This window comes from Vicugna pacos, unplaced genomic scaffold (genome assembly GCF_048564905.1).
Source record: "Vicugna pacos unplaced genomic scaffold, VicPac4 scaffold_20, whole genome shotgun sequence".
Classification (NCBI taxonomy): Eukaryota; Metazoa; Chordata; class Mammalia; order Artiodactyla; family Camelidae; genus Vicugna; species Vicugna pacos.
Window position 1 is genome coordinate 60,606,308 of NW_027328741.1, and position 24,935 is coordinate 60,631,242.

The window sequence follows — 24,935 nt, forward strand, 5'->3', positions numbered from 1 at the left end:
ATAGCATATCTGGAAAATCACACAAAGTATAGTAAACAGTGGCATCTCCAGGGAGGGCTGAAAGAACAGAGAATTAGGGAAAACTTCTCTCACTTGTGTATTTTAGTGCTGTGTTTGAATTTTTTTAACCATATGCATGTATTTGTTTTTCAGTTAAAAAATGTAATGGATCAAAGGAATAACTAGAACAGCAAATACAGCAGCCATGGAATCGATGAGCCATCACTTTTGATTTAAGCCAGGAAGTATTTATTGACTCTCTCCTATGTGCCCAGCGCTGTTTTAAGTATTCTATTATTATTATTTTTTTAATAATATTATAACATACTATCCCTCACTCCTGCCCATGGTTGGTGGAAAACCCACTGAGTTTTTATTGAGTTGTTTTCCAAGGTGTAGGGATGAGTTATAAACAGAACACATATTCAGGGCAAAACAGTCGGAGTGATTTTCCAGTAAGCCAGACAGCTATGAAGGGTTTGCAATAGAGGCGCCCAGAGGCTGAGAGGGAAAGCCTCCTGGACCCTATAAGAAGCTGCCCAAAGTGCCTTCTCCATGGCACTACTTAAATAAGAAAGAACAAATCTGACTCCATTTTAGATCTGTACTTTTGAATTTAACAAAGCCAAGTTAATACGCTCTGGTCTTTTCATGGGTTATGATGTCACAGAGGAGACGGACAGGTCAACAGGGAACCACTCTGCATTGATCACGGAGCCAGGGAACGGGAAGGGTGGCAAGATATATGACGCATCTGCAGCTGTGCCTGCGCTTCTAGGCAGGTAACCAAAGTCACCTAGACGAGGTGCCAAATGCTTGTGCACACGACCTCATCACCTGACATGTATTAAAGAGAAATGGAAGTCTATAAAGATCCAATACCCTTGGTGGGTACACCGTCCAAAGAGCAAATTCACAGTTTGACAACTGGCCACCTCTGTTCCCTGGGATTCATTCTTACAGAACCTTAAAAACCACTACCCTCTCCTCAAGAAATGCTACATATTTGTCCTATTTTTCGCTCAGGGATGGAGCATGTTCAAGTGAATTTCAATGTCTGCACAGATTTGACTGTTTTTCTCCAGGTTCACTTGTCCATTCTAAAGAGGCCTGAGCTAAGTGCATCCTCCATATGATCTATTCCCTCCAGTGAAAGCTCATTGAGCCTGCAATTAAAAGCCAACTGAACAAGACTGTCCTCAAGTAAAAAGTTCAGCCACTCTTCACTGATTTCTTAACCTCCTTTCCTAGCTAATTGCAACAGACTAACACCTCCCTCCACCAAGCTACCCAACTATGTCAGTTTGTCTCCCCAAAGAGAAAGTAAGGTCCATAAAAGATGAGACAACTTCATAGTCACCTCTGAATTCCTAGCATATAGTAATGTCAATAAATAGAACTATGATTATGGCTTATTTCCTTTAAAACCTTTCTGGTTACTTAAATGAGACCATGGAAGGGAGGTGTTTGCTGTCCAGTATCTTGAGCCACAAGACTCTGGAGGCCTTTTTCGGAATGGCTGTTCACTGATCCATTCAAAACACATCTTCTCATTCCAGAAGTAGCTGTGTTTTTCTGCCAGGAGTTTGTGGTTACTCTCATGCCAGAACAGCTTTAAATTATATCCTTACTTTCGATTTGTTATTTTTCCCCTCTTCCAACAAAATTGACTTTTCTTAATTTCTTGCCTTGAGGAATATTTTTTTTCCTAGTTCACCCTTTAGTAAACCATGCTGCTCGGGATCTGCTTGGCCATACATATGATTAGTCATCCAACTCGCAGTGTGAGAGGCCTGGGGCTCACCTCATGCCCTCCTGTCAGGGCAACTGAAACCCAGCTCAGGAGCCAAACGGCCCCCCAGCGCTTCTAAGGCTTGCTTACTTCCCGGAATCCCTTTCTGGTTTGTCTTGGATTCTGAGTATTTCCCCTCACTTTCTTGACAATGAGCTATGCAGCTTGAAAGATGAGGAAGGAAGGTTTTATTTCTTAATCAATATTTTAAGGAACTTGTGTAATGAAGGTTTTAACAAGTTTCTATATCCCTCCATTGCCGAGGCAGGAAACACACTAGATATTTTCTAAATTTAGATATCATGTGCATTTTTTGTTTGCTTTTGTTTTCTTAACTATCAGACATTTTTTAATTAAAAAAAATAAGGCCACATATAGGATAGAGCCTTGAAGTGGCATACAAAATTAAAGGGCAAAGACAGACAAATGAGAAATACTCTACAAAGTTAATAGAATACATACACTATGGATCAGATCAGCAATTCTCTGTAACAGCTTGTTGAAACATGACCATGAGGTAAAACTTCTCTCCTGTCAGGAGATGGCCAACAGAAAATAGAATTAAAACAACAAACTAAAATTCTACATCTGGTGAGGTATAGAAGGCTACTAGCTAAATGTGTCTTCTTTTGGAAAAGAGGGAGGCTCACCAGCTCTTTACTGTGGAGCCTGAGCCCAGGGGAGGGCAGTGAAGAACCGCCCTGTAAGTACCCAAGTAGCAAAATGAGTGATGAATAAAGAGACTTGAGCTTTGATGACAGAGATGATACTACTATTCACTTGTCCTGTAAAGTATGAGTTCACGTTCAGTGATCAATACCTCTGCATCCTCAGGGATTGAGATTATAGGAAAGTGCACAGCCCGGGCCCAGACCTCCTCTTTGAGCTCGTGACATTGCACTTAGATGTCTCAAGGGCACCTCCAACTCCACAAAGACCTGACTTCACAGATCTCCTCCCATAGCAGGCCTGCCCAGGGCTCCTGGTCGGGGGGCAAGGTCTCCCTGCCTCTCCCAGCACGGGCCCATCTCTCACAGATGTGACTAGACCCATCCTTCAGGGCCCAGATTTCCACAGTCACCGAGCCCCACCACACATACCTGTTTTTCCAGGTACTCACTGGCACTCACTCAGCACTGACTCTGCTGGGAACCACACTGCCACGTTATATCACTGGATCTCCACAGCAGTCCTGGGAAGTTGGTACGTCACTTCTTTAATTGATTAAATTGTTTCACTTCCTTGAGTGTGTCATCCAAAGTGACACGGCTACTCAGCCACAAACCTGGGACTGAAAACCACTTAAAAATTGAACACTGCTACACCTCACAGCCACCCTACTCTGACTCATCACATCACCTCCTGCCGAGCCTTCTAAATGTTTCCAAGCATTCTACAATACAAAAGTGATCTACAAGAGCACCCCACTCCCCTACTTAAAATCTGTCAATGATGGTCCACTGTCCTTAAGGGAAAGCCAAACCTGGCCTGAGCACAGCCCAACGGCACGGCATCCGCTTTCCCTGCGCGGCCGCGCCGCCTCACCCACTACGAAGCTCTGCACTGGCCGTGTCCAGGACAGAGATGCTGACTCCGTACAACCTGGGGCTCATCTCACTCGAACAATGATCACCTTCTTCAGTGGTCACCCTCTTCAATGCTGACTCTCAAAAAAATATTTTTTCAGGATGAAACAATATCTTTTTCCTTACAACTTCAAGTCATTGATAATGAGCTCCCCCCAAAAGAGAGAAGACGTAATTCTCAGTCTCCTTATCTGTAAAGTGAGAATAACAAGGAAATATGTGAGGTTTTAAGAGAAATAATATTCATGTGAGGCTGAGGGACAATTCCATCATACAGTAAGCACTCAATATGTGCTTACTTAATATTAATAAGAATATATTGCACTCCAGCAACCTTAAATCAATGCTTTATGGCTTTGTCCAATAGACTACAGACAAACTGTTGGATGAACCCCTTTGAGCAGATCAGCACAAGTGTACTGGGAGAGGTAAGCGCTGACTCCATTTACAGCTGCAGCCAACCAGCACTACTGGGCGGGGGCAGTTTGCTCAAACTCTTTCATGTTGCTTGAGCATTTAGTTGTCGTTATTGAATAAAGGCATGTGTTGTTAAGTCAAAGCTCCTGAAACATAAATCTTCAAAGATTGATGCAAATTTGGTTTCAATACAACACTCTCACTAGAAATTATTTGAAAATGATAGTCTTAGCTCCTCTGCATATCAAAGGGCATGTTCTTAATGTATCTGACTAAATACACCAAAAGGGTTGTTTAAAAGAAATTAAGATAAAGCCATCCTGAATAAGCTCTAAGTATCATCTGCACAAAACCCCACCCAATGGTCTCATTTCTCACTTCCACATAGGTGTTCAGGTAGCCTAACTTGGGTCTTGGATTCTTATAACACGGGGGTGGGAAGCGATGTGGATAGATTTATGTAGCAAATTTAAACCTAGGATATTTGCAGTGTAGGAATCCTAGAAATAAACAAATTGATATATACTCCCACCCTTAAGAAGCTCAGCCTTTCCATTTACAACAGCATTAAAAATGAAATGAGAGATACATTTAACAAAAATTTACAAGATTTGTACATTGAATATTTTGAAGTATCACCAAAAAAATTTAAAAGATTTACATATACGGAAGACATCCCATGTTCATGGAATGGTAGACAATATTGTTAAAAATGTTAAGACTCCCCAAAGTGATCTACATATTCAGTGGAATCCCTATCAAAATTCCAGCTGACTTCTTTGCAAAAATTGAAAAACTGATACCAAAATTCATATGGAAGTGCAAGGGACCGGGGTCAGCCAAAACAATCTTGAAAAAGTAGAACAAATTTGGAGGACTCATTTTAAAGTTTACTAAAAAGCTATAGTACTCAAGTCAGTATAGTGATGGCATAAGTTTGGATAAATAAATCAGTGAGACACAATAAAAACCCAGAGGGGAAATACTTACATTTACAGTAAGGTTTCCACGAGAGTGCCAACAACACTCCATTGAAAGAAGAGTCTATTCAACAAATGCTGCTGGGACAGCTGGGTATCTGCAGGCAAAAGAATGAATCTGGAATCTGGACCCCCATATTGTATATAACAAATAAAAATTAATTCAAATTGTATCACAGACAGAAATATAAAAACTAAACCTATAAACTTTCTAAAAGAAGGGACATTATAAATCTTTGTGGTCCTAGGATAGGTTTTGGTTTCCTAGATACAATACCAAGAGCAGAAGTGACAGAAGATAAAGGCAGATAAACTGGACTTCATCAAAATTAAAACTTTTTTCTTTCAAATGACATCATCAAAAAAGTGAAATTACAGGGGAAGAAGGTATCTCAAGCGATAGAGTGCGTGCTTAGCAAGAAAAATAAAATAAATCAATACATCTAATTACCTCCCCTATAAAGAAATTGTTTTAATGTTTAAGAAAACTAAAGTGAAAAGACAATCTGCAGAATAGGAAAAACATTTTACAAAGCATATATGTAATAAGAGACTAGTATCCAGGATATATAACAAATGCTTACAACTGAACAATACAAAGAAAATCGACCCAATTTTTAAATTTACCAAGGATTTAAATAGATACACAAATGTCCAATAAGCATATGAAAAGATGCTCAGCATCACTAGCTAAATCAATAGCAAAATGCGATCTAATTTTACACCCAATAGGATGGTTATAATCAAACATGGACAATAACAAGTGTCATTCAGGAGGAAGAGATACCTTATATGCGGCCATTGGAAAGGAACAATGGTGCAGCTTCTTTGCAGAAGTCTGGTGTTTTCTCAAAAGATTAGAGTTATTTGGCTCAGCAATTCCACTCCTACATATTGAGTCATCCCTTAGAATCCTCGGGGGGATGGTTTAAGGAACCCCCCACCCTGGATAACATAACCCAAGGATGTTCGATTCTCTTTACAGTCAGCCATCTGGATCCATGAAGTGGAAACTACACATAAGGAGGGCCAACTCTACAGCCAAAAGAATGAAAACTTATTCTTACAAAAACTTGTACATCAATATTCATAGTAGTATCTTTCAGAGTAGCCAAAAGTTACAAACAATATCCATCCATCAATGAATGGATAAACAAAATTACCAAGAATCGTCCTACAAACTTTTGGTTTTTGAATCTTTGACAAAGGAGGTGAGAACATACAATAGAATAAAAATAGCCTCTTCAGCAAATGGTGTAGGGAAAACTTGACAGCAGCATGTAAATCAATGAAGTTAGACTACTCCCTCACAGCATACACTAAAATAAATTCAAAATGGCTTAAAGACTTAAACATGTAGACAAGACACTATAAAACTCTTAGAAGAAAACATAGGCAAATCATCTGACATACATCTCAGCAATGTTCTCCTAGAGAATTCTACTCAAGGAATAGAAATAAAAGAAAATTTACATAAGTGGGATCTAATTAAACTTACAAGCTTTTGAATAGCAAAGGAAACAGTAAGCAAAACAAAAAGACCACCTATGGAATGGAAGAATATATTTACATTGAATGAAACTGACAAGAGCTTAATTTCCAGAATATATAAACAGCTTTTACTTTTGATAAGAAAGAAAAACAAACAATTAAATCCAAAAATGGGCAGAAGACCTAAACAAACATTTCTCCATTGAAAACATACAAATGGCCAATATGCACATGAAAAAATGCTCAATATCATTATCAGAGAAATGCAAACCAAAATTGCAATCAAATATCAACTCTCACCAGTCAGAATAGCCATCATTCAGAAGTTCACAAACAATAAATGCTGGAAAGGCTGTGGAGAATAGGGAACGATCCTACAGTGTGGTGAGAATGCAGTTTGGTGGAGCCATTGTGGAAAACAGTATAGAGATTCCTCAAAAGACAAAAACTTGACCTCCCATATAACCCAGCAATCCCACTCCTGGGCATATATCCAGAAGGAACCCTAATTCAAAAAGACACCTACACCCCAATGTTCAGAGCAGCACTATTTACAATAGCAAGACATCAAAATAACCTAAATGTCCACTGACAGATAACTGGATAAAGAGGTTGTAGTATATTTGTGCATTAGACTACTATTCATCCATAAAAAAATAATAAATTAATGCCATTTGTAGCAACATGAATGGACCTGGAGAATGACATTTTAAGTGAAGTAAGCCAGAAAGAGAAAGAAAAGTACCGTATGAGATCGCCCACAAGTGGAATCTAAAAAAAAAAAAAGCCAAAGAAACAAAAAGATAAACTTATCTACAGAACAGAAACAGACACAGAGACATAGAAACCAAACTATGGTTACCAGAGGGGAGATGGTATAGGAAGGAGTAAATTGGAAGTTCAAGATTTGCAGATACGGACTATGTATAGAATAAACAGCAAATTTATACTGTATAGCACAGGAAAATATATTTAATATCTTATAGTAACATGTTTAAAAAAATATGAAAATGAATACAGGAATTTTCCTATACAACTGAAGTGTTGTGTTGTACACAAGAAAATGATGCAGCATTATAAACTTACTAGACTTCAATTAAAATATGTTTAAATAGACCAAAATGAACCAAAAGAAAAAGGATATTATCAAACCAAAAGAATAAAGTACTGATTCAGGTTACAACATGGATGAACCTTGAAACTTTATGCTAAAATAAGCCAGACACAAAAGGGCTAATAGTGCCCTTTTAAGTAAACTGCATCTAAGTGTTTATTGTACTATTCCTAGAAATTTTCCGGAGGTTTGAATTCTATCAAAATTAAAATAAAATATATTATTCATTAAAAACATAAAACGATTCCTCACAGGAAGGCTTTAATTATTAAATGCAGAAATGCATTTAAAGCTCCTGGAACAACACTTTGCACGTCCACAGACAGTCACTGCTGTCACTGCCACTCAGAGGTTGATACCAGCGCTAATGAGTGCTGCCTAGACTCGCTGCCCTGCAGACTGGAGTGAGGGCCTGGGCCCTGACAGGCAGGGTGACCGTGAACCTGGGTCAGACACAGCCACGCCCCAGATTCTGCGTTACCTAACTTTCTTATACAAACTGCTACATATAACATAAACACGCTACAGGGATGTATCTTACAACACAGGTAATATAGCCAATAATTTACAAAAAATATAGAAGGAGCATAATATTAAAAATTGTGCATCTATTGAACACCCTGAAACTTATTTCATATTGTAAATCAGCTATACCTTTATAAAAAATTAAAAAATAATTTTAAAATATTATCAATTTAATATTCCATTCGGTTTTTAAGCAACTACTAAACAGCTTAGAATGTAAAAAAGCATTTAAGTATGATAAATTTGCTTACATATATATTTACTTTCAGCTTCCTGCTAAAAGAGAATTTAAACAATTTTTTAAACACTGCTTAACAACCATAACAACAAAAAGACAAAAGTGAGAGTGAAGAGAAAATGGAGATTCAATAATTAAATAAAACCAGGGGAAGGTAAAGTCATAAAAATAGATGCCTTGAAATCAGGGTAAGTGTTAAAGATGGACTAGATATTCAGCTCTAAGATTCTTGGCAGCTAAAGTAAAAAGAAAAAGATGATGGGGTGGGTGGTAGAGCTCAGTGGTAGAGCGAATGCTTAGCGTGCAAGGGGTTCTGTGGTCAAGCCCCAGGGCCTCCACTAACAGATAAATACACCTAATTGCCTACCCCTCAAAAAGAGCCCCAAAGAAAAGGAAAAGAGAAATTTCTTTACGAAAAAATCTGATATTAAATTTCGATTAAATACATAAAAAAAAAGAAAAATAGAAAAAGATGTGTGACACAAGCAATAATGCCCGTGAGATAAATCTGTGGTGGCTGCTGACAGGTCCCCATGTCCCACGTGGGAAAATGTGAAACATCCTTCTCACCACTCAGAGTCATCCTCAGCCCACACCACCCCTCCCCATGTTAAATGCAGGAGCACAGGCAGGGCCCGGACTTTGCTCTCTCTGTGTCATCACAGTGAGACAGGATGGAAGGGGGCAGAGCACAGCCATTCAAGGAAGGCCACAGCAATTAACATCAAAATGGTGAAGCACTCAATCCCAAATAGGCCTTGAGGCTCAGGATGAAGAGATTTAATTTCTAGCAGATCTTGAGCATCATTATACACCCACTGTAATAGTAACATGGTGAATAACAAGCCCCAGGCACCATGGCAGTCCCAAGGCTAGCCACAAAAGGTCAAAGGGTGGGAAATGGCCAACTTTGTGGTAATTCCATTCCCTTGCCCTAAGGCTGGTCCTTCTACTTATTAGCATATGAAACTGCCAAGCCCATGATAACAAGCAACACAGTGTCACCTCGCGGTCACCACTCTCTCTCCCTCTTTGGAGAAGTCCCACACTATGTCTGTGGAGTGTGTACCTACTTTTATTTTTCAGTTAGCATTAAAGATTTTTATTTCAAAATACAGACGTTTTGTAAGAATTACAGTCAACAGATAACACTTTAAAGTCAGCAAGGCTTTGTTTACGCTTTACCCTAGTTCTAACAGATTTCATACTCTAGAAAAAAAAAGAGAGAGAAAAAAATTGAAAAAAATAAAAAATCCTGCCATATTTGAAAAAATTAAGTTCAACTATGATCAACTTTCAAATAAAAATGCATTTCATATTAAATATAAAAATGCTCAAAAACGGTTTTATATCTGGAAACATCCCTTGAAAACTTCCTCACATTCTTTTTTTTTAAGATTTTTAATTGATTTATAATCATTTTACAATGCTGTGTCAAATTCCAGCGTTCAGCACAATTTTTCAGTCTTAAGTGCACATATAAACACTCATTGTCACATTCTTTTCTCTGTTACCATAAAGTTTTGTGTAAATTTCCCTGAGCTATACAGTATAATCTTGATTATCTATTCTACAATTTTGAAATCCCAGTACCTACTTTTAATCTGAGCATACAACCCCAAAACATCGTAGTGTTTCTCTTGCCTTTCAATATATATCTTTGAATAAATCTACATTTACTCAAAATTGGCTTGCTTTTGAATACTTTCCTGCATGAAGCCAAGGACCCACATCCGGCGGGGCACATCCCAGGGGCTCAACCAAATGCTGGGACACAGCCCTTCTCATGCCCCACGTTTTTTCTTGTATCAACAGGACAGGGTTGTGAAGGGAGCTCTTAGGCCCCAGCTAAGGGACAGAAGCAGCACCAAAGGCTCCAATTGGCGGGCAGCCCCTCCCCCAGCAGGGGCTTGTGGTTGACCCAGTTCTCTGTGTTTCTCTGTTGTGCTGAATCCCCAGCCAGAGAGCGTTCTCCCTAGGCCTAACCCCACAAAACCCTTCTCTCCAAAATACAAGCACATCATATCACATTCCTCTTGTTCAACCAGGAAATGTTCAGCCCACGTTTTCCTTCCCCAGTAAAAACCTAACTGTCCTCCCTCCGATCCCACCAATTCTTTCTTTGTGAGAACTCTGCACTCTCCACACACCATCCTGAATGCTGGTGCCTTGCTGGCTGGGATCGAGATGTTTCTGTCTCACATAGCCCGCGTCCTTTCACTTTCCCCTTGCTACCTTAAAAAAGTCTTTCCTGAGTCACCCACTCATCTGATTCTGAACTTCACAAAGTGCTGAGCTTACACTCACTATGTGCATACTCCCCAAGTTTTGGCTAGGTTTCCTTCACAAGATCTTCATTAAGGAGCTGCATCAAGAAGTTTAAAGAGGCTACTCTTACATCTGCGAGGAGGAGCCTGAATAAAATTTAAATGGCTTTGAAGCGAGAGTTAACCAGGGGCAGAGAGATCACAGGTCTTAGTCAACAGTGTCACAAGGCAAAATGTTCTTCAAAGGCTCAGAGTGGCTTCTGAACACGGAGTTGGCAGGGAGGAGGTGCCAGGCAGTGAGTGGGGTGAGTGACAGAGGGCACGTTTCCCCAGCTGGGGAAGAATAGGTTTTTTTTGTATTTTTCCAAACAATTTCTTACTACCTTTTTCCCTATTGTCACATACCATTTCCTATGAATTAAGAAAATCAATGTCAGTCATTTGGGCCACTTGGGAGAAGCTACACGATGCCATTCACAGGGCTGGGACATGACAGCCACACCAGTCTAAGTTGAAAGACCAGTGGGGGTATTTCCAAGTTAATCACGGGCATGCAGCAAACTCCCCAGCTTCAATTACCTCATCTCAAAAGTGGGGGAAAAAACTACTAAGCAAAGTGCGGGATGATTATGGCCGACATCTGTTTACTACGAAAGTGCTCGTGACAGCTACCGCTAAATGGGGAATGAGTATAAACAACGAGGCCCTGTCTACCTGAGCACACGTGCCCTGCCTTCCTGCCTTGGTGCAACAGCAGAGCTTGTTTAGCTGAGATGAACGCCCCCAGAGCAGCCCCCACGGGAAAGCTCCCATCTCTGCACCGCGAGACGTGTTCCTTTCCTTCTCAGAGCTGATCACATTTTGCAATCGCCTGTTTTTATTATTATACCTTTTGTAACTGCCTCCCCTCCGGAGTTTTTGCTCAAGCAGCACAGGGCCAGGTGTGTCTTGCTGCCTGCTGGGTATTCTGGGCTGGATGACAGCCGAGCCAACATCTGGCTCTGGTGCTGAAAGAAGGCGGTATAAGGCCCAGGGGCCCATGCTGAACCGAGGCCCCTGCACCGAAAATTATGGCCTGAGTTAGGGCAAATTACACAGTCTTCTTTACCCTGAGATTCCTCATCTGTCCATGAAAATAATTGCCCATGGCACACAGAGTTACAAGGATTAAGGAAATCACCAAATTCACAACCTTTTCAAGGGGCTACCAGTGCGCCCTCAACAGACACATGCTGCCTTTATGGCTCTGACACACGCCAAGCAGGGTGGCCGCACAAAGTGAACACTGCTAATTGCCAGTGTGTTAAGTGCTTCATGTGTGCTATAATACTCTTTACAACTTACAACAATCCCAGGAACAAAGGAATATTATCATGCCCATTTCACAGATTCACCAACAGGTTAAGAGAGGTTACATTCTAGTCCAAGGCTCTATGGTGAGGAAATGGCGATTTAAACCTGAATCTGGGCCCAGGCCTGGGATCTCTCTCTCTCCCATCCACCTGACCACTTGCCTATGAAATCCACCTTCCAATAAACAATCTGCAGCTGGCCAGCTCTTAAATGCATTGTGTTCCACCGTTTGTCAATGTTGGTTAATTACCATAAATTGTTCTCAGAAACCACTACAGAAAAGAATGGTGGACTCACGTCCCTGCATACAAAGGAGAGGAATTCTGCCTTGCCTTCCCCTGTAATGTGCAGAAACCCTTCCCTACACCAACAAATCCTTTTGTATGATTCCTCCATGTTTATGTTTGCACACGGCTTATTAAAGTAGAATGTACCTGCAGTAATTCCATCTCGGTTGCTTTCCAAGTTTGCAGATTATCCATAATCAGTCTGTGAAAGAAAATAGTACAATGTGAATGAAAACACTGCAACCATTTCAGTAAACAAAGAATGCTGAAACCAAGACATCAGTGGCTGCCAACACACCCCAGAAAGGAAAGGCCTGCAGCCCAGCCTCTGCAGCCACTCATAACAGCGCCCTCTGAGCAGACTCAGAATAAGAAAGGACAGGATACTTGCCCTAGATAGCTAGGTGCTTGTCTAAAGAATGAATTCAGTGAGTCCAAATATTTGCTTCCTCCCATACATAGAGAAGCACTAAATTCTTGAACTTGAGACACCTGGCTTTCTTTAGATAACAAGCAAACTTTTGTTGTTCCAACAACCTGGTCTTTGTTGTAAATCTCCTATATATCGTAGCTCCTCCTCAACCTCTTCAGAGCAGTCCCTCAGTGCGATCTGGGAGACTGTCATCCTTGCTCGAGTCCTCCTGCCAAGTAAAACATAACTCTTAACTTTTAGGATGCCCATGTATTTCAGTCAACAGTTTTGGACACCATGAAGGGACCCAGAGCAGACTTCTCTCCAACTGAACTCTCCGAGGAACCAGAGCCTTGGTACCAGCAGTGGTCCTTTGTGCCCGTCCACCTCCTCGAGGAGTCCAGATGAATTTGGGTGAGTTTCTCATGGTTCTAGGATCTCCCATATTGGTTGATGATCCTGAGATTTTTTTGGTGGTGTATCCAGGTAACTGGCCCTCCAGTTGAAAAATACTGAAGGGAATAACCCACCCAGTGGAGACATGCTGGGTAGGGCCTGGTTGAAAGGTAACGGGAAACACCCACCTTGAGGAAACCTCTGAGGTGGGACTGGTGAAAACATACCAGGAAAATACTCACCCAGTGGAGAAGTCCCGAGTGGGTCCAAGTTGAAACACACTGGGTTCAGGACTGAGTTCTTAGGTAAGAGGCTGGTCTAATGTTTTCCTCAATTTGATTACCTCCATTGAATTTTTTGGGATAAAATTAAAGTTCTTATGAGGAACCTTTCAACTCGAAAAATGGGAACCTCCTCCTGGCTGGTAACAGCTTTCTCCGCTGACAGAGAAACTTGCAGGAGTGGTAGAGGCAAATACTTAATGCCATAGAGTTGTCCCTACAGGAAAACTTATTAGCAATTTTATTTTGAGAACCCGACCTTAGAATGGTGAATAGAACTTTCAAAAAAAGAAAAAAAAAAACAGAAAAGGAAAGAAAAGAAAAAGTAATCACAGATTGCGAGCCTCCAACTAATTCCACAGCCAGGTTTATATATGTACAAAACTAACAAAATTAATTGGGAATTAGAAAATAAAAACTCACTCTGAAAGTAACTATCCAGGCCTGTTAAAAACATTTTCTGGAATTCTGAACTCATAAAACAAAATCCCCTTTAGGGGGAACTTGGATTTCTCTTCCTGTGTCCTTGAAATGTAAACGTTTTATCTTTTTCTGGGTATTTTATGTTTGTGTATGTATGTATATATATGTTTCCTTTTTTTTTTAAAGGAAATCTTGGACTCTGCCATACAAAAGGTAGAAGTATTGTGTACATATGGTGGCCACGCAAATAAATTGGGATTCTCAAGAATCCTTTGACAGAGCAGTTCTTTGGGGAACTGGAAGCGTGTGTCTTTGTCTAGCAGATCAGAAATATAAATACAGCAAACAGTGACCTAGGACTGAGCCTAATTAGCTCAAGGAGATAAAACTTTAGAACAAAGAAATTTTTGGCATTTTAGAACTCAGAACTCTGACGGATCCTTAAGAATTTGTCAAGAAATCTTAAATGTCTCTTTCATAAACAGTAAGCCTTAGTGATTTGAGCAAGCAAATTCAGTTTACTCCAACTATTATTATACTTATCTCATAAGTAAGTTTTAAAGTGAAGCTATGAAATCTCCAGCTTTTGTCTGTTTATAAGCCTGCATACACATTATAGATGTGAGATATTTCTACAGCTAAAAAAAAAAAAAAATGAAAGTCAAAGAGCTCTGCTTAATTGGCATAAAAAATAAGAGCTTACAAATTAAGTATTTTAAAATAAAAACTGACCAAATTGAATTTCAGCTTCACGTGAACTGGAAAATATTCAATATTAAGATAATATTTGATATTGTTTAGTTTAAGTATGTTATAATTAATATAGAGATCTTTAAAGTCATCAATATTAAGTATACTACATTTACTGTATCTAGGTTTAATGAAAGTCAAATAAGATCCTGTTATATCTGGTGCAGATTTGTCAAAAAATATTATAGTAATGTGGTGTGGTAAAATTTTAAGTAAATTAAATACAAATGAGATGAGAGCTTAGGGTAAATTTTTAAAATATATTTTTAAAATGTATGCTTAAGATAATCTCCAAATGTTTGGTATCTTTAAATTCTAGATTTGTGCTACTTTAAGTTAAATGATAGGATTTTATAAAATAGCTATGCTATTTTTGGATAAAATAAGATTGAAACATGAATTAATTAAGATTTAACTTCCTCTTACAGAGAAATAAAGGTGTTTAGAAATATTAATACATGGTTGGTGCCACCCTGAAGTAGTCTCTATTATTAAGGGAATGATCTCAGTATCCTAGGAAAGTAAGATAAATGTGTAAAGGAAGATATAAGAATGAAATTATATTTTGTTAATGAAAAATAGTGACTTTCTCCTGAAGCTGGTTACTTCTGAATAGAACAGAAAATAAGGGACACACTAATATGACTATAGAAAGCTGTGGAAGGCATGTGGAAGAGGAACCCTAAGGAAAGAGTTTTGTACGTAGTCGGAATTGGCTAAGTTTAGAATCAACTTGGGCAAAGTAAATGAATCTTCGACTTAAGCTGGTACAAGACTAGATTTGGTTTTCTCTCTGTTAAGAGGACAAAATTTTTTTAAAATGTTCATTCACTTTCAGTAACAAAATGTAAAGCATATTATACCACTTACCTGATCTGTTCTGCCTTTACCTTTGACATACTTTCTTAATGAATAAGTACTACTTTACAGTGATCTATATGTTTATCTGACCAAGCTTTTTGAAATATTTTAATAAGCTCCCCAAATATCAAGTTCTAATTAAAGTTCTTTTAATCTCCAGTTAAGTTTGGGATGCTACAGCGTGCCCCTGAAACATCCCAAAAAGAGATTTAAAACTAGTAAATTTCATTTGGCATGTTAAATACATGGTATTGTCAAATGAATAATAAATCTTCAAAGGTTATATTGTATGAGAAAACATTATTAACATAGATATTCTACATATTATATGGACTCCCTAAAATTATGGCATATCTAAAATGTTACCAGTCATATTTCTGGTTATAGTATGCAGGTTAATTTATTGATTTTAGTGTAATGGTGTTGAACCATGCTTTTAAATATTTTGTCATTTATAGACAGTTAATTGTTTCCTTCTGGTGATTTTGCAAAGTGCTTTCTCTTCAAGGAGATTTACTGGTTTCTAATAAATTTCAAACTATAGCACTGAACTAAACTGGGTAAGAAATTTTAAAGGTCTAATGAAAACTGATTTGAAGAATTAGTTACATCTGGTGAGTATGGTTATAATTTTTGATTTTGTCTGAAATACTACTGGCTTTTAACCTGTTTCCCAGACATAAATAAACTCTTCTCCTTAAGCAAGTTATGATTCACAGCAATTTGATGAATTATACCTATGTAATCTGATTTGGAAGTGTTATCTTTTCCCTCTATCTGATCCCTCAAGAGACTAAAATCTCTTAGGTCCCCAGTGGCTCTATCAGAAAAACGAGGAAGTTCATCTCCTAACAGATATAGGAATCCCAAAATATTTTAGGGATTTTAAAGAGAAAAGAATTTACCTAAATCTGTAAGGCAGAAACCCATGACAAGCCCTTGATGTTGCTTTCCTGGCCTTAGAAAAGCTTATTAACATTCTACCCTGAGACTCGTTATTAAAAGTTCCAACACAGCCAATTTAAAAAAGCCTATATGATCAAATAATCAGACTTGTAAACAAATTGTCTTCATTTGGCTGTATTTGAGAAATATTAGGGTAATTTTAGAGAGAAAAAAGATTATATTTTAGTGGATATTAAATTCTAGTTTTGTTAATTGAGGTCTATATTTAATAAGACACATTCCAGATCATTCCTTGCTGTTATGTCACATTGCTCTGTTTAATTGAATTATGAAAAGGATACTCTAGGTTTGTTTCTGATGCTCAGTAATCTATCCTTGGGTAAAGTTCCAATGCCCAATGACCTGCAGCCAGGGGGTTATACATCATGGAACAGGCATGACTTAAAAAACTGTCTCCAACCTGAATAGAAGGACCCTTTATCAGGTACTCTTAAATACACCGTACACACCAAAGCTGAAGGAAACAGACTTTCGGATTCATTTCCTATCAGAAACAGCCCCTGCAGTGCACTGGCCTATAGAACACTGCTCACCTTAAAACAATGCTCAAATGGAGAAAAAGCTACCCAGGTCAGGATGAGAAGAAGACTACATCTGAGCTAGACAGCTGACCCAAGACACCGGACCAGGACTGTATGCCAATTACTTTGATAATTTCTCCTACCTTTGATTATGAACTACTCCAATTGTTAAGTTCATGGTAAATTACCTATGTCTAGTACTTCTATGTTACCTTGGTGGGTTTCCCTACTCCATGGCTCTAACTAGATAGCCCTCAGAAATGTTATTCTAAAAAGGTAATTATATTTCTGTTTAGGCAACTGTGGAACATACAAGTTGGGCGATCTCACCTGGCCAATTAATACCTGCTCTGGCCCTGACCATAAATAAGAAATTTCTCATAAGGTCACTCAAACTCAATCGGAAACACAAGCAAAATTTTAACCCAAATATGTAACTCCTCGACTATTAAATTCTTACTCGTGCCTTTATTAATGTTACTAGCTTTATTACTTATATCCTGTCTATTTTATAAAATTGTTGTCTGTTACATTTCCCAATGTGTAACTAGGTCTACAAGATTGATGATGGCTAAACATCTTGAAGAATTAGATAAAATTTATAACCCTGTATAAAATAATTGTAATAGTGTGATTCTAGGTATAGAAATGAGCAACGAAGGGCAAACATTTTTTGGATCATAATAAACTAGTAAGACAGGCGATCCTGAGAACTTTTAGTATCAACAGATCCTGATAAAAAACCTAACACCTTGAATGGCAGCTCAGAAATTTCTTCAGCTGAACTAGGTATGAGCCATCCTAGCAACGTGGGACAAAATTGGTCATGAAATGTCTCTCAAAATATTGGTCGAATTTAGGACCAAGTCGGAGCACTGTGAATGAAAATACTACAATGTGAATGAAAATAATGCAACCATGTCAGTAAACAAAGAATACTGAAACCAAGACATCAGCGGCTATTGCCACCCCCAGCGAGTACATGCCTGCAGCCCAGCCTCACAGCCACTCACAGTAGTGCCCTCTGAGCGGACTCAGAATAAGAAACGACAGGAAACTGGCCCTAGGTAGCTAGGTGCTTGTCAAAGAAATGAATTCAATGACCAAAATGTTTCCTTATTCCCATACATAGAAAAGCACTTAATTCTTGAACTTGAGATACCTGGATTTCTTTAGATAACAAGAAAACTTTTATTGTCCCAATTACCTGGTGTTTGTTGTAAAGCTCCTATATAACCAGCTCCTTCCCTACCTCTTGGGAGAAGTCCCTCAGAGTGATCTGAGAGGCTTTCATCTCGGCTCGGGTCCTCCCTCCAAATAAAACATAACTCTTCACTTTTAGGCTGGGCGTTTATTTAAAGCAAGTCCTAGAAGAGACACAACTCATCAATTCTGTAATGGAACACACTGAATCAGGAACCAAAAGCGTGTTCTAGCCCAGAAAAACTACGGGTTCCCCTTTCTTCCTGTCATTATACAATCCCACCAGAACTCATTACTTTACTGTCTGCTCAGACCAAACTTAGAGAAGAGTCAACTCAACAGAGTGCCTTGCTCTGAAGAACCGCCTGCAGAAGTAAGATGGTCTGCCTGCCCTCCTGCACGCTCTGCTGACCTCTACTGTCCTCCTTGGAGACCAGGCCAACAGAGCTGTTCCCAACAGCTGCAAAGTCCCACACATTAAATAAAACATTTATTTTATACCATATGTAACTTATATACCCATCTCTGAAAACAGCTTTGACAGAAGCCCAAATCTTCAACTTTAATCTGCAAAGTCACATCCGGTCTCCAAGGGAAAACAGGTTTTAAGACGATGCTAAGGCCTCCCAAGTCCTCTCCACTACTGTCAACCAAACTGCCTGCAGGTCTGCAACTGCAGGAGGCTACATGTCTGCTTTTAAAGCAACCCCTTCCTGTCCTCGTGTACTACAATGTCCCTCTATGCCCTCCCATCTCAGGGTAAGAGCAGCCGCTGCAGAAACTTGCAGGGCAACACTGACAGAACGGGACAAAGAGGATCAGAGCTAAACTAAGCCTTCTGATGACACGAGCTTGTCACATTGTCTCTTTACAGATCAAGATATATGTAGAAAGAGGTTCAGTGATATTGCTCAAAGTCACACAGCTAATAAGTGCCAAAGTCTATATCTCTGCTCCTCCCTCCGGCAGGACGCACCAGCTGGGACACCCACAGAATTCTCTTGTGCCTGCCTGACCAGTCCTTTCTTGTCACTCATAACCCACCACAGTGTCGGACCCTAGCCTGACTTTTCAGCATCTTTTTCCTCCAGTCTCTCAGTAACAAGGCTGCTCGGGCCACTGTATGACTTCCGACTCCCCAAAACCTCTGTGTTCTGGCTGGTCTTGCCTATGCTTCTGGCCCCCTGCTCAGAGGGTCTTCCTCCCCTGCAGGAGGACGTTTCCACTCTCCGCAGGAACACCCACACAGGGGAGCACTCCTCTCACCCTCAGCACGGCAAGTGTCCCAGGCCACATCCAAATCTGCCCCATTAGGACTGCGGGTGCCCAGGTCTGCTAGTCAGACCAGCAGCCTCAGAGCCAGGGATTATGCCTGGGTCACCCTGCAAACCTACTGCCCGCCTCACAGCCCCCAGCCAGCAGGTCACCTGGAAGTCACAGCAAGTGCCCCACCTAATCCAGAAGTCCCTTCATTTGCCAGCAACGCTGATTACTGGCTTCCAAACTTTGGTCAGTTTCACACAAAACAGCAGCTTCCACTGTGAAGCAGGGGGTTTTCACTTCTGCGCCCCATCCTTACTGGAAACGTCAAGGGATTCCAAAAGGCCTCTTCTCAACCCTTTTCTGATGACACCCTCCCACCCACAATACTCATATGCTCAAGAGAATTGGGTCCACGTGATTTTGTTTCCCTTACGCTAAGTGGCTCAAAACACTGCGGGATTCTTTCAATTTGAGTGTATTTGTACTCAGTTTCCCGGCTTTAATCAGTTTTTTTTTCCTCTCTTCAGTATCCCTAGCAGTTGCCACTTCTTACTCCCTTCAGCAGCCTCCCTCCCAACATCTAGTCTAGGAAATCAGCTGTGATGAGGGCCGCGGGTGCAGTCACAGAAGATGCAACTAAGGCACAAAGAGGCTACATAATTTGCTCAAGAACATCAGCCTCAAACCCCAACATTGTGTGCCCCGTCCCTCTTTTTAACTCTTATGCTAAACAAGCTTTTGTAGATTATGCTAATAAACAGATGTGGTATCAAAATACATACAAGGACACAGATCAACTCTAAGATGTTGATTAACTCCACTATTTTGTTTCTATTTGTTTTATTTCTATTAAAAACATTAAGAACCTCTGCCCTCAATATAACAAAATGTTACTGGGTTTTAAAAACAGAATACTGAGGTGTTAAGTGTGTCATTACTCATACTTATTTGTATGTTCACAAGACAAAAGGATTTGAAAGTCTCTCTCCCCCCCTACTCACTACTGGCTCTCACCTGAGCTCTCAGAACACACATCTAACAGTCTTTCACTTTACCCACAGCTGAACTCATCAGTTTTCCCCCAGAACTCCCTCTGCATGTTTCCCTCCTAAGAGAACAGCAGGACCATCTCATTAATCCACCCAGAAACCTGGGCCTTACTGCATCCTACCTTCACAGACAGCATTCATCCTTTCCTTTTTACCATCTAAATATGCCTTCAAACTTTTCAATTTTACACACTGACCCTCACACAGCTCAAGTAGAAGCCACCAACACTGACCACCTGGACTCACAAGTCTCACAAGTGGCCCCAAAGACACTCTCCCCTACTTGAGACAAATTGGACTGTGTCAGTCCCATGCTTATAGGACTCTTTTCAAACCCACTGTTCTTAGAATAATCTCCCAGTTCTTCACCTGATGAATGTCTTTGCCATGAAACTCTCAGCTCAGGGAGGGCAGGACCCGCCCTCTCCACTCGGCCCCACCCTATGGCAGAACTTCAGCTTGGGAGGACCTGCTGAGCTACACCAGCCTGTATCTAAACCTGGTCTTGTGTTCTTAACAAACTGCTTCACTTATCCATACAAATCCAAGGTAGATTAGAAAGATTTTAGATGTTGAGCTAGACTATTGATTTGGGGATTTTGCACTAGCAACCTGCAATTACATGTTCTAATCATACTGTCTTCTAAAAACCACACCCAAATTTAAATACTAATTGTGGAATGTCTTTGAAGTAAAAGGGACTGTACTTTTACAGACTTTATGTTTTATAACATGAACATCCTGCACAGGGTCACAAATGGAAATGCCTCACAAGTGACAGAAGCCAGATGAGAGGCATATATCAACAGGTCACAAAGATGGTAAGAGCAAAGTTGATTGTACAACACCCAAAAAAATTCCTCAAAGAACTGAAAACTCTGAATTTTCAAAGAAAATGTTATCATATAAAGAAATAAAATAAATAATCCTCTTCATCAGGGTTTCAAGATCTGACTCCAGAATTTTTAGCAGACCATACTGAATCCTAGCACAGAAAAAACAGATGGAATAATGGTGAGTAAGTTTCAGAAAAACTTCAGTAATTCCTGCACTTGTAAGTGGGCACACACTCACCTGCTGAAGGTGAATATAGATCGCATTCTGGAGAAATTTGGAAGCTTCCAGGCTCCGCTTCTGGATGGCAAGGACACGGACAGCTTCGAAGGATCTTTCTAACTGAGTCATCGGCATTCTAACACTGCAGGGGTAAAAGGAGGCCCTCAGTCAAGAGTAGAGATGTTCCTGTCGTGTCTCACAGGCTATGCCTCAGGGACTCAGTGCCCTGCAGCAGCCCTGCCCCAGGCAAGGACCCACAGAGTGGCCCACCCAAGCAGGAGGGGCACTGTGCTTGAGAAAGCCCATCCCCGATGGGGGCAAGAGGAGCTGATGGGGTTGTGTGAACCTATAAATTCTCACAGAAATACACCTGCATATATTCAAGTGATACAATTAACAGTAGCAGGCTATTTAACAAAATTTCAATTGTCAGTGGAAATTTTACCATTCCTTTCCGCTTGTCCCCTGCACTCTGAGACAGGCTTAGGCTCTCTCACACCTGCAGCTCTGATGCAATAGTTGTGAAGTCATTTTAGTTTGCTGCAAGTGTCCTTGCTCCCCGTGTCACTGTGAATGTCCTCCCTAACACAGTCAGATGTCTTCCTGGATCTCTCTCTGAGTTCCTTGCTCCTGTTCCTCAGATCCAAAGATAAAGGGCAAGTGAAGACACATGACCAGAAAAGGCACTGTGCACTTGACCAAAGTCCTCTGTGACCCCCTAGGTTAGTGCTGCCCACCCCTTAATTTCGATTCTCAAGGTTCTGACCAGGGTGACGTTCAGACACGAGAGAGTCCTGGGTAATTAAAGGCTGCGTGTCTTGGGCGCGGGGACAGGTGCAGGAGATGGTTCTGGAACCGGGCCCCTCCACACCCCTGCTTCTCTCTCTCCGGAGGCCCTGCTGCCAAGCCCCCAGGCTCCATGATCTTCTCTCCTTCTCTTCTACTCTACTCCAAGCCCTTTTTCTCTTCCTTTATTCCCTAATTATCCCCAGCTGGAATAATTTTTCAATCACAGTACCTGAAAAATTTTCCCGCACCTGAAAAAGAGGTCTCCAGAGGTCAATGCCCATATGCTGGTTCCTGAAGACAGCCCTTGTTTAGGGGGACCCTCACCAACACTCACAGGGCATCAGGCATGTTGAAGGGCCGACCACTCCCAATAAGAGTTTGCTGTGACCCCAAGGCATGCACAGCATTCCTGATCACAAAAATGTATTTGGACCACTTATCCGTTATTAAGAAGCAAAAATAAAAAAAAATTGCCCATATTTATTAATAAAATTATTTATCAGATGGAAAAAAATTGTAATAGAAAAGAACAAGTTTGACTCCATATTAGATTTGTTCCTTTGGCTTTTAACCTGTGCCCTGTTTTCTAGGCTCAGACTTGCTAGCTCTGCACCTTTTATAAAAGAAAGTTGCCTTTAGACTGAAATATCCAGGACAGACTATTCTCCGGGCTTTGATCTTTAAGGATGTTAGTTCTTCTGCACTTATGTAGAGATGGCACGTTGCAAAATAGAGAATAAACTTTGATTTCTTTTGGAGGTTTTACAGAGGCACCATGATTTGACCTACATGGACGGCTGCAAGAACAAAGGATTCCAAAGAAAAACAATTCATACAGCAAAAAGTTTGCAACAACCAACCACACCCCCACGCCTTTTTAGTATAAAAGGAGACTGAATTCTGACTTGGGGAAGAGGGTTCTCCAGGATATCAGTATGCCATCCTCTGAGTCTGCCAGCTTTTCAAATAAAGTCACTTTTCTTTGCTCCAACACTTCATCTCCTGATTTATTGGCCTGTTATGCAGCAAGCGGAACGAGTTTGGACTTGGTAATAAAATGACTGCATTGGTGGCAGTATGTCTCCACTGTTTCCTCATTTCCAGTATGTCACAACCTATCAATTTTATATGCTGTTTAACAACACAACCAAAAAACCTATCATAGGGAACTGATTCTACAGAAATAAAGTTATTTCTGCTCCTTCAAAACACTTTTTCTTTTCTATTTTATTTTGTTTTGCTTATTGAAAACAAAATAAAAGTGAAATCCTTTAATTTCACGTATTTTTGTTACAGCTATATATTTTAAATACTACAGAAAGATTTAAATTGCATTAAAAATGTTCATATATTATTATAAAGATATATACACAATCAATGCAGATTAGGAAAGGAATGGATATTTACTAAAAATCCACTCCACATCCAGTCTTTTACAAGCATATCCTGGAATATAAGCTTTAGAATCCAGTGGTCACCCACCCCCTTTCTCAACGCCGAGTGCCTTAGTAATCAACAACCAAGGCACCATCATAGAACCACGCGATCAGTATTTTAGGTATAAATGAGGGAATTAGCTCATTCAATTCTAAAACAAAAACCTTAAAATAAATACTGAGCTTAGTTACAGACAAAGAAAATTGTACACACAAAAGTAGTTTCTTCCCCAAGTTCACTAAGCTAATAACTGGTAAAGGCAAGTTTTGAGCTCATCTGCCTGATTCTAAAAACTAAGGTGGAAATCACATTTGATTGTGGAGGGTCCAGCAGCACAGCCTATCACCCTATCTTTGTTCAGATCTAGTCTTAGACAGCCTGGGACAGGACCCCATTCCTATGGAACTCGAGGGCTAACGATAACACAAAGGATTTTATATCAAGTAGTTTCTTATATCTCATTTATATAAAGTGTCAGCAGGTCAGCAGAAAAAACTGGGAAATTCGAGTGGGTCCAGAGCTTTTTCTGATAAGTAACTCTATTTATCAGGACAGAGTGACCTTCCCATGAGAGGCCACATGGACCTAAAGTAAAGGCAGGTGAGCAATGAAAACTAGCAAGACCCTGGAAATCAAGCAAGAAGGATCCCTGCCATCCCCCAACAAGTTACCTCTTCACCCGCGTGGACACGATGGCAGAAGATCCAGGTTCTTGTCCAAGTTACACTATCATGGATTCACACCCATAAACAGTTATGACTCTCTGCTGTCTTAAGTCCTTCCCAACTCAAATATGATGACACCAATATCTCAGGAGAATGTCTATGTCTCCACTTCCTCTCTTCTATTAGGAGAATAATTCTATGGCCACAAAGCAGAAATCCAACTAAAAACACCATGCACGAAGCCAGGTGAAAGTCTGCGTAAGACACTTTGCTCTCACGGTCAGTGAATGAAAACTCAGAATAAGTGGTTCTTCCCCCTCAGTAAGTGGGAGGTAGCCTGATTGTGTGTGTGTGTGTGTGTGTGTGTGCGTGTGCACGCGTGTGTGTCTAAATCAAATACAATGAATTCTGGGATGTGTACAGTTTTTTTTATGTTACTGTTATTTCATGAGAATGAGACAACCTTAAAAGTAATTGGAATCTATTGTTCTGAGAGAGTCTCAGGTTCTTTCGGTGGAGGGGGGAAAGGGGTAAGGAAAGAAGAAAAGAAGTAAATGAAGCAAAGGAGTAAGAATACTGCTAGTGAAAGACAAGACATTTATTTTGTTCCTACTTATATCACACACAAATTAGGGACTGGCTTTCCTCCGATGACTTGTCGAGCACTGAGTTGCAGAAGAAGAGGCAATAGCCCATTTCTCACTGAACTTGTGACAGTACGTGGCATCTTATAGACACAAATCATTTACCCAGATCAAACACTCTAGCAGCAGGCCATAATTATCCTATTTTGAGAGACAAGAAAACAGGGGT

At 40.2% G+C, this 24,935-nt stretch overlaps 2 long non-coding RNA genes across 6 annotated transcripts in view; one reads left to right on the top strand and one right to left on the bottom strand.

Moving 5' to 3' along the window:
* LOC140693786 (uncharacterized) overlaps nucleotides 1-24,935 on the top strand; it is a 252,854-nt gene that overhangs the window by 102,364 nt on the left and 125,555 nt on the right. The window lies entirely within an intron of this gene.
* Nucleotides 1-24,935, bottom strand: part of LOC140693779 (uncharacterized) — a 72,719-nt gene that overhangs the window by 28,519 nt on the left and 19,265 nt on the right. For 2 of the 5 annotated variants that reach the window (XR_012069479.1, XR_012069480.1), the window contains exons 4-7: nucleotides 21,250-21,373; nucleotides 12,588-12,691; nucleotides 12,198-12,252; nucleotides 4,786-4,873 (exon numbers count right to left, since the gene is read on the bottom strand). This is a non-coding gene — a long non-coding RNA (uncharacterized lncRNA). Of the gene's footprint in view, nucleotides 1-4,785; nucleotides 4,874-11,299; nucleotides 11,418-12,197; nucleotides 12,253-12,587; nucleotides 12,692-21,249; nucleotides 21,374-24,935 lie in introns of all 5 variants that reach the window. The other 3 variants (XR_012069483.1, XR_012069482.1, XR_012069481.1) reach the window with 2 other exon arrangements.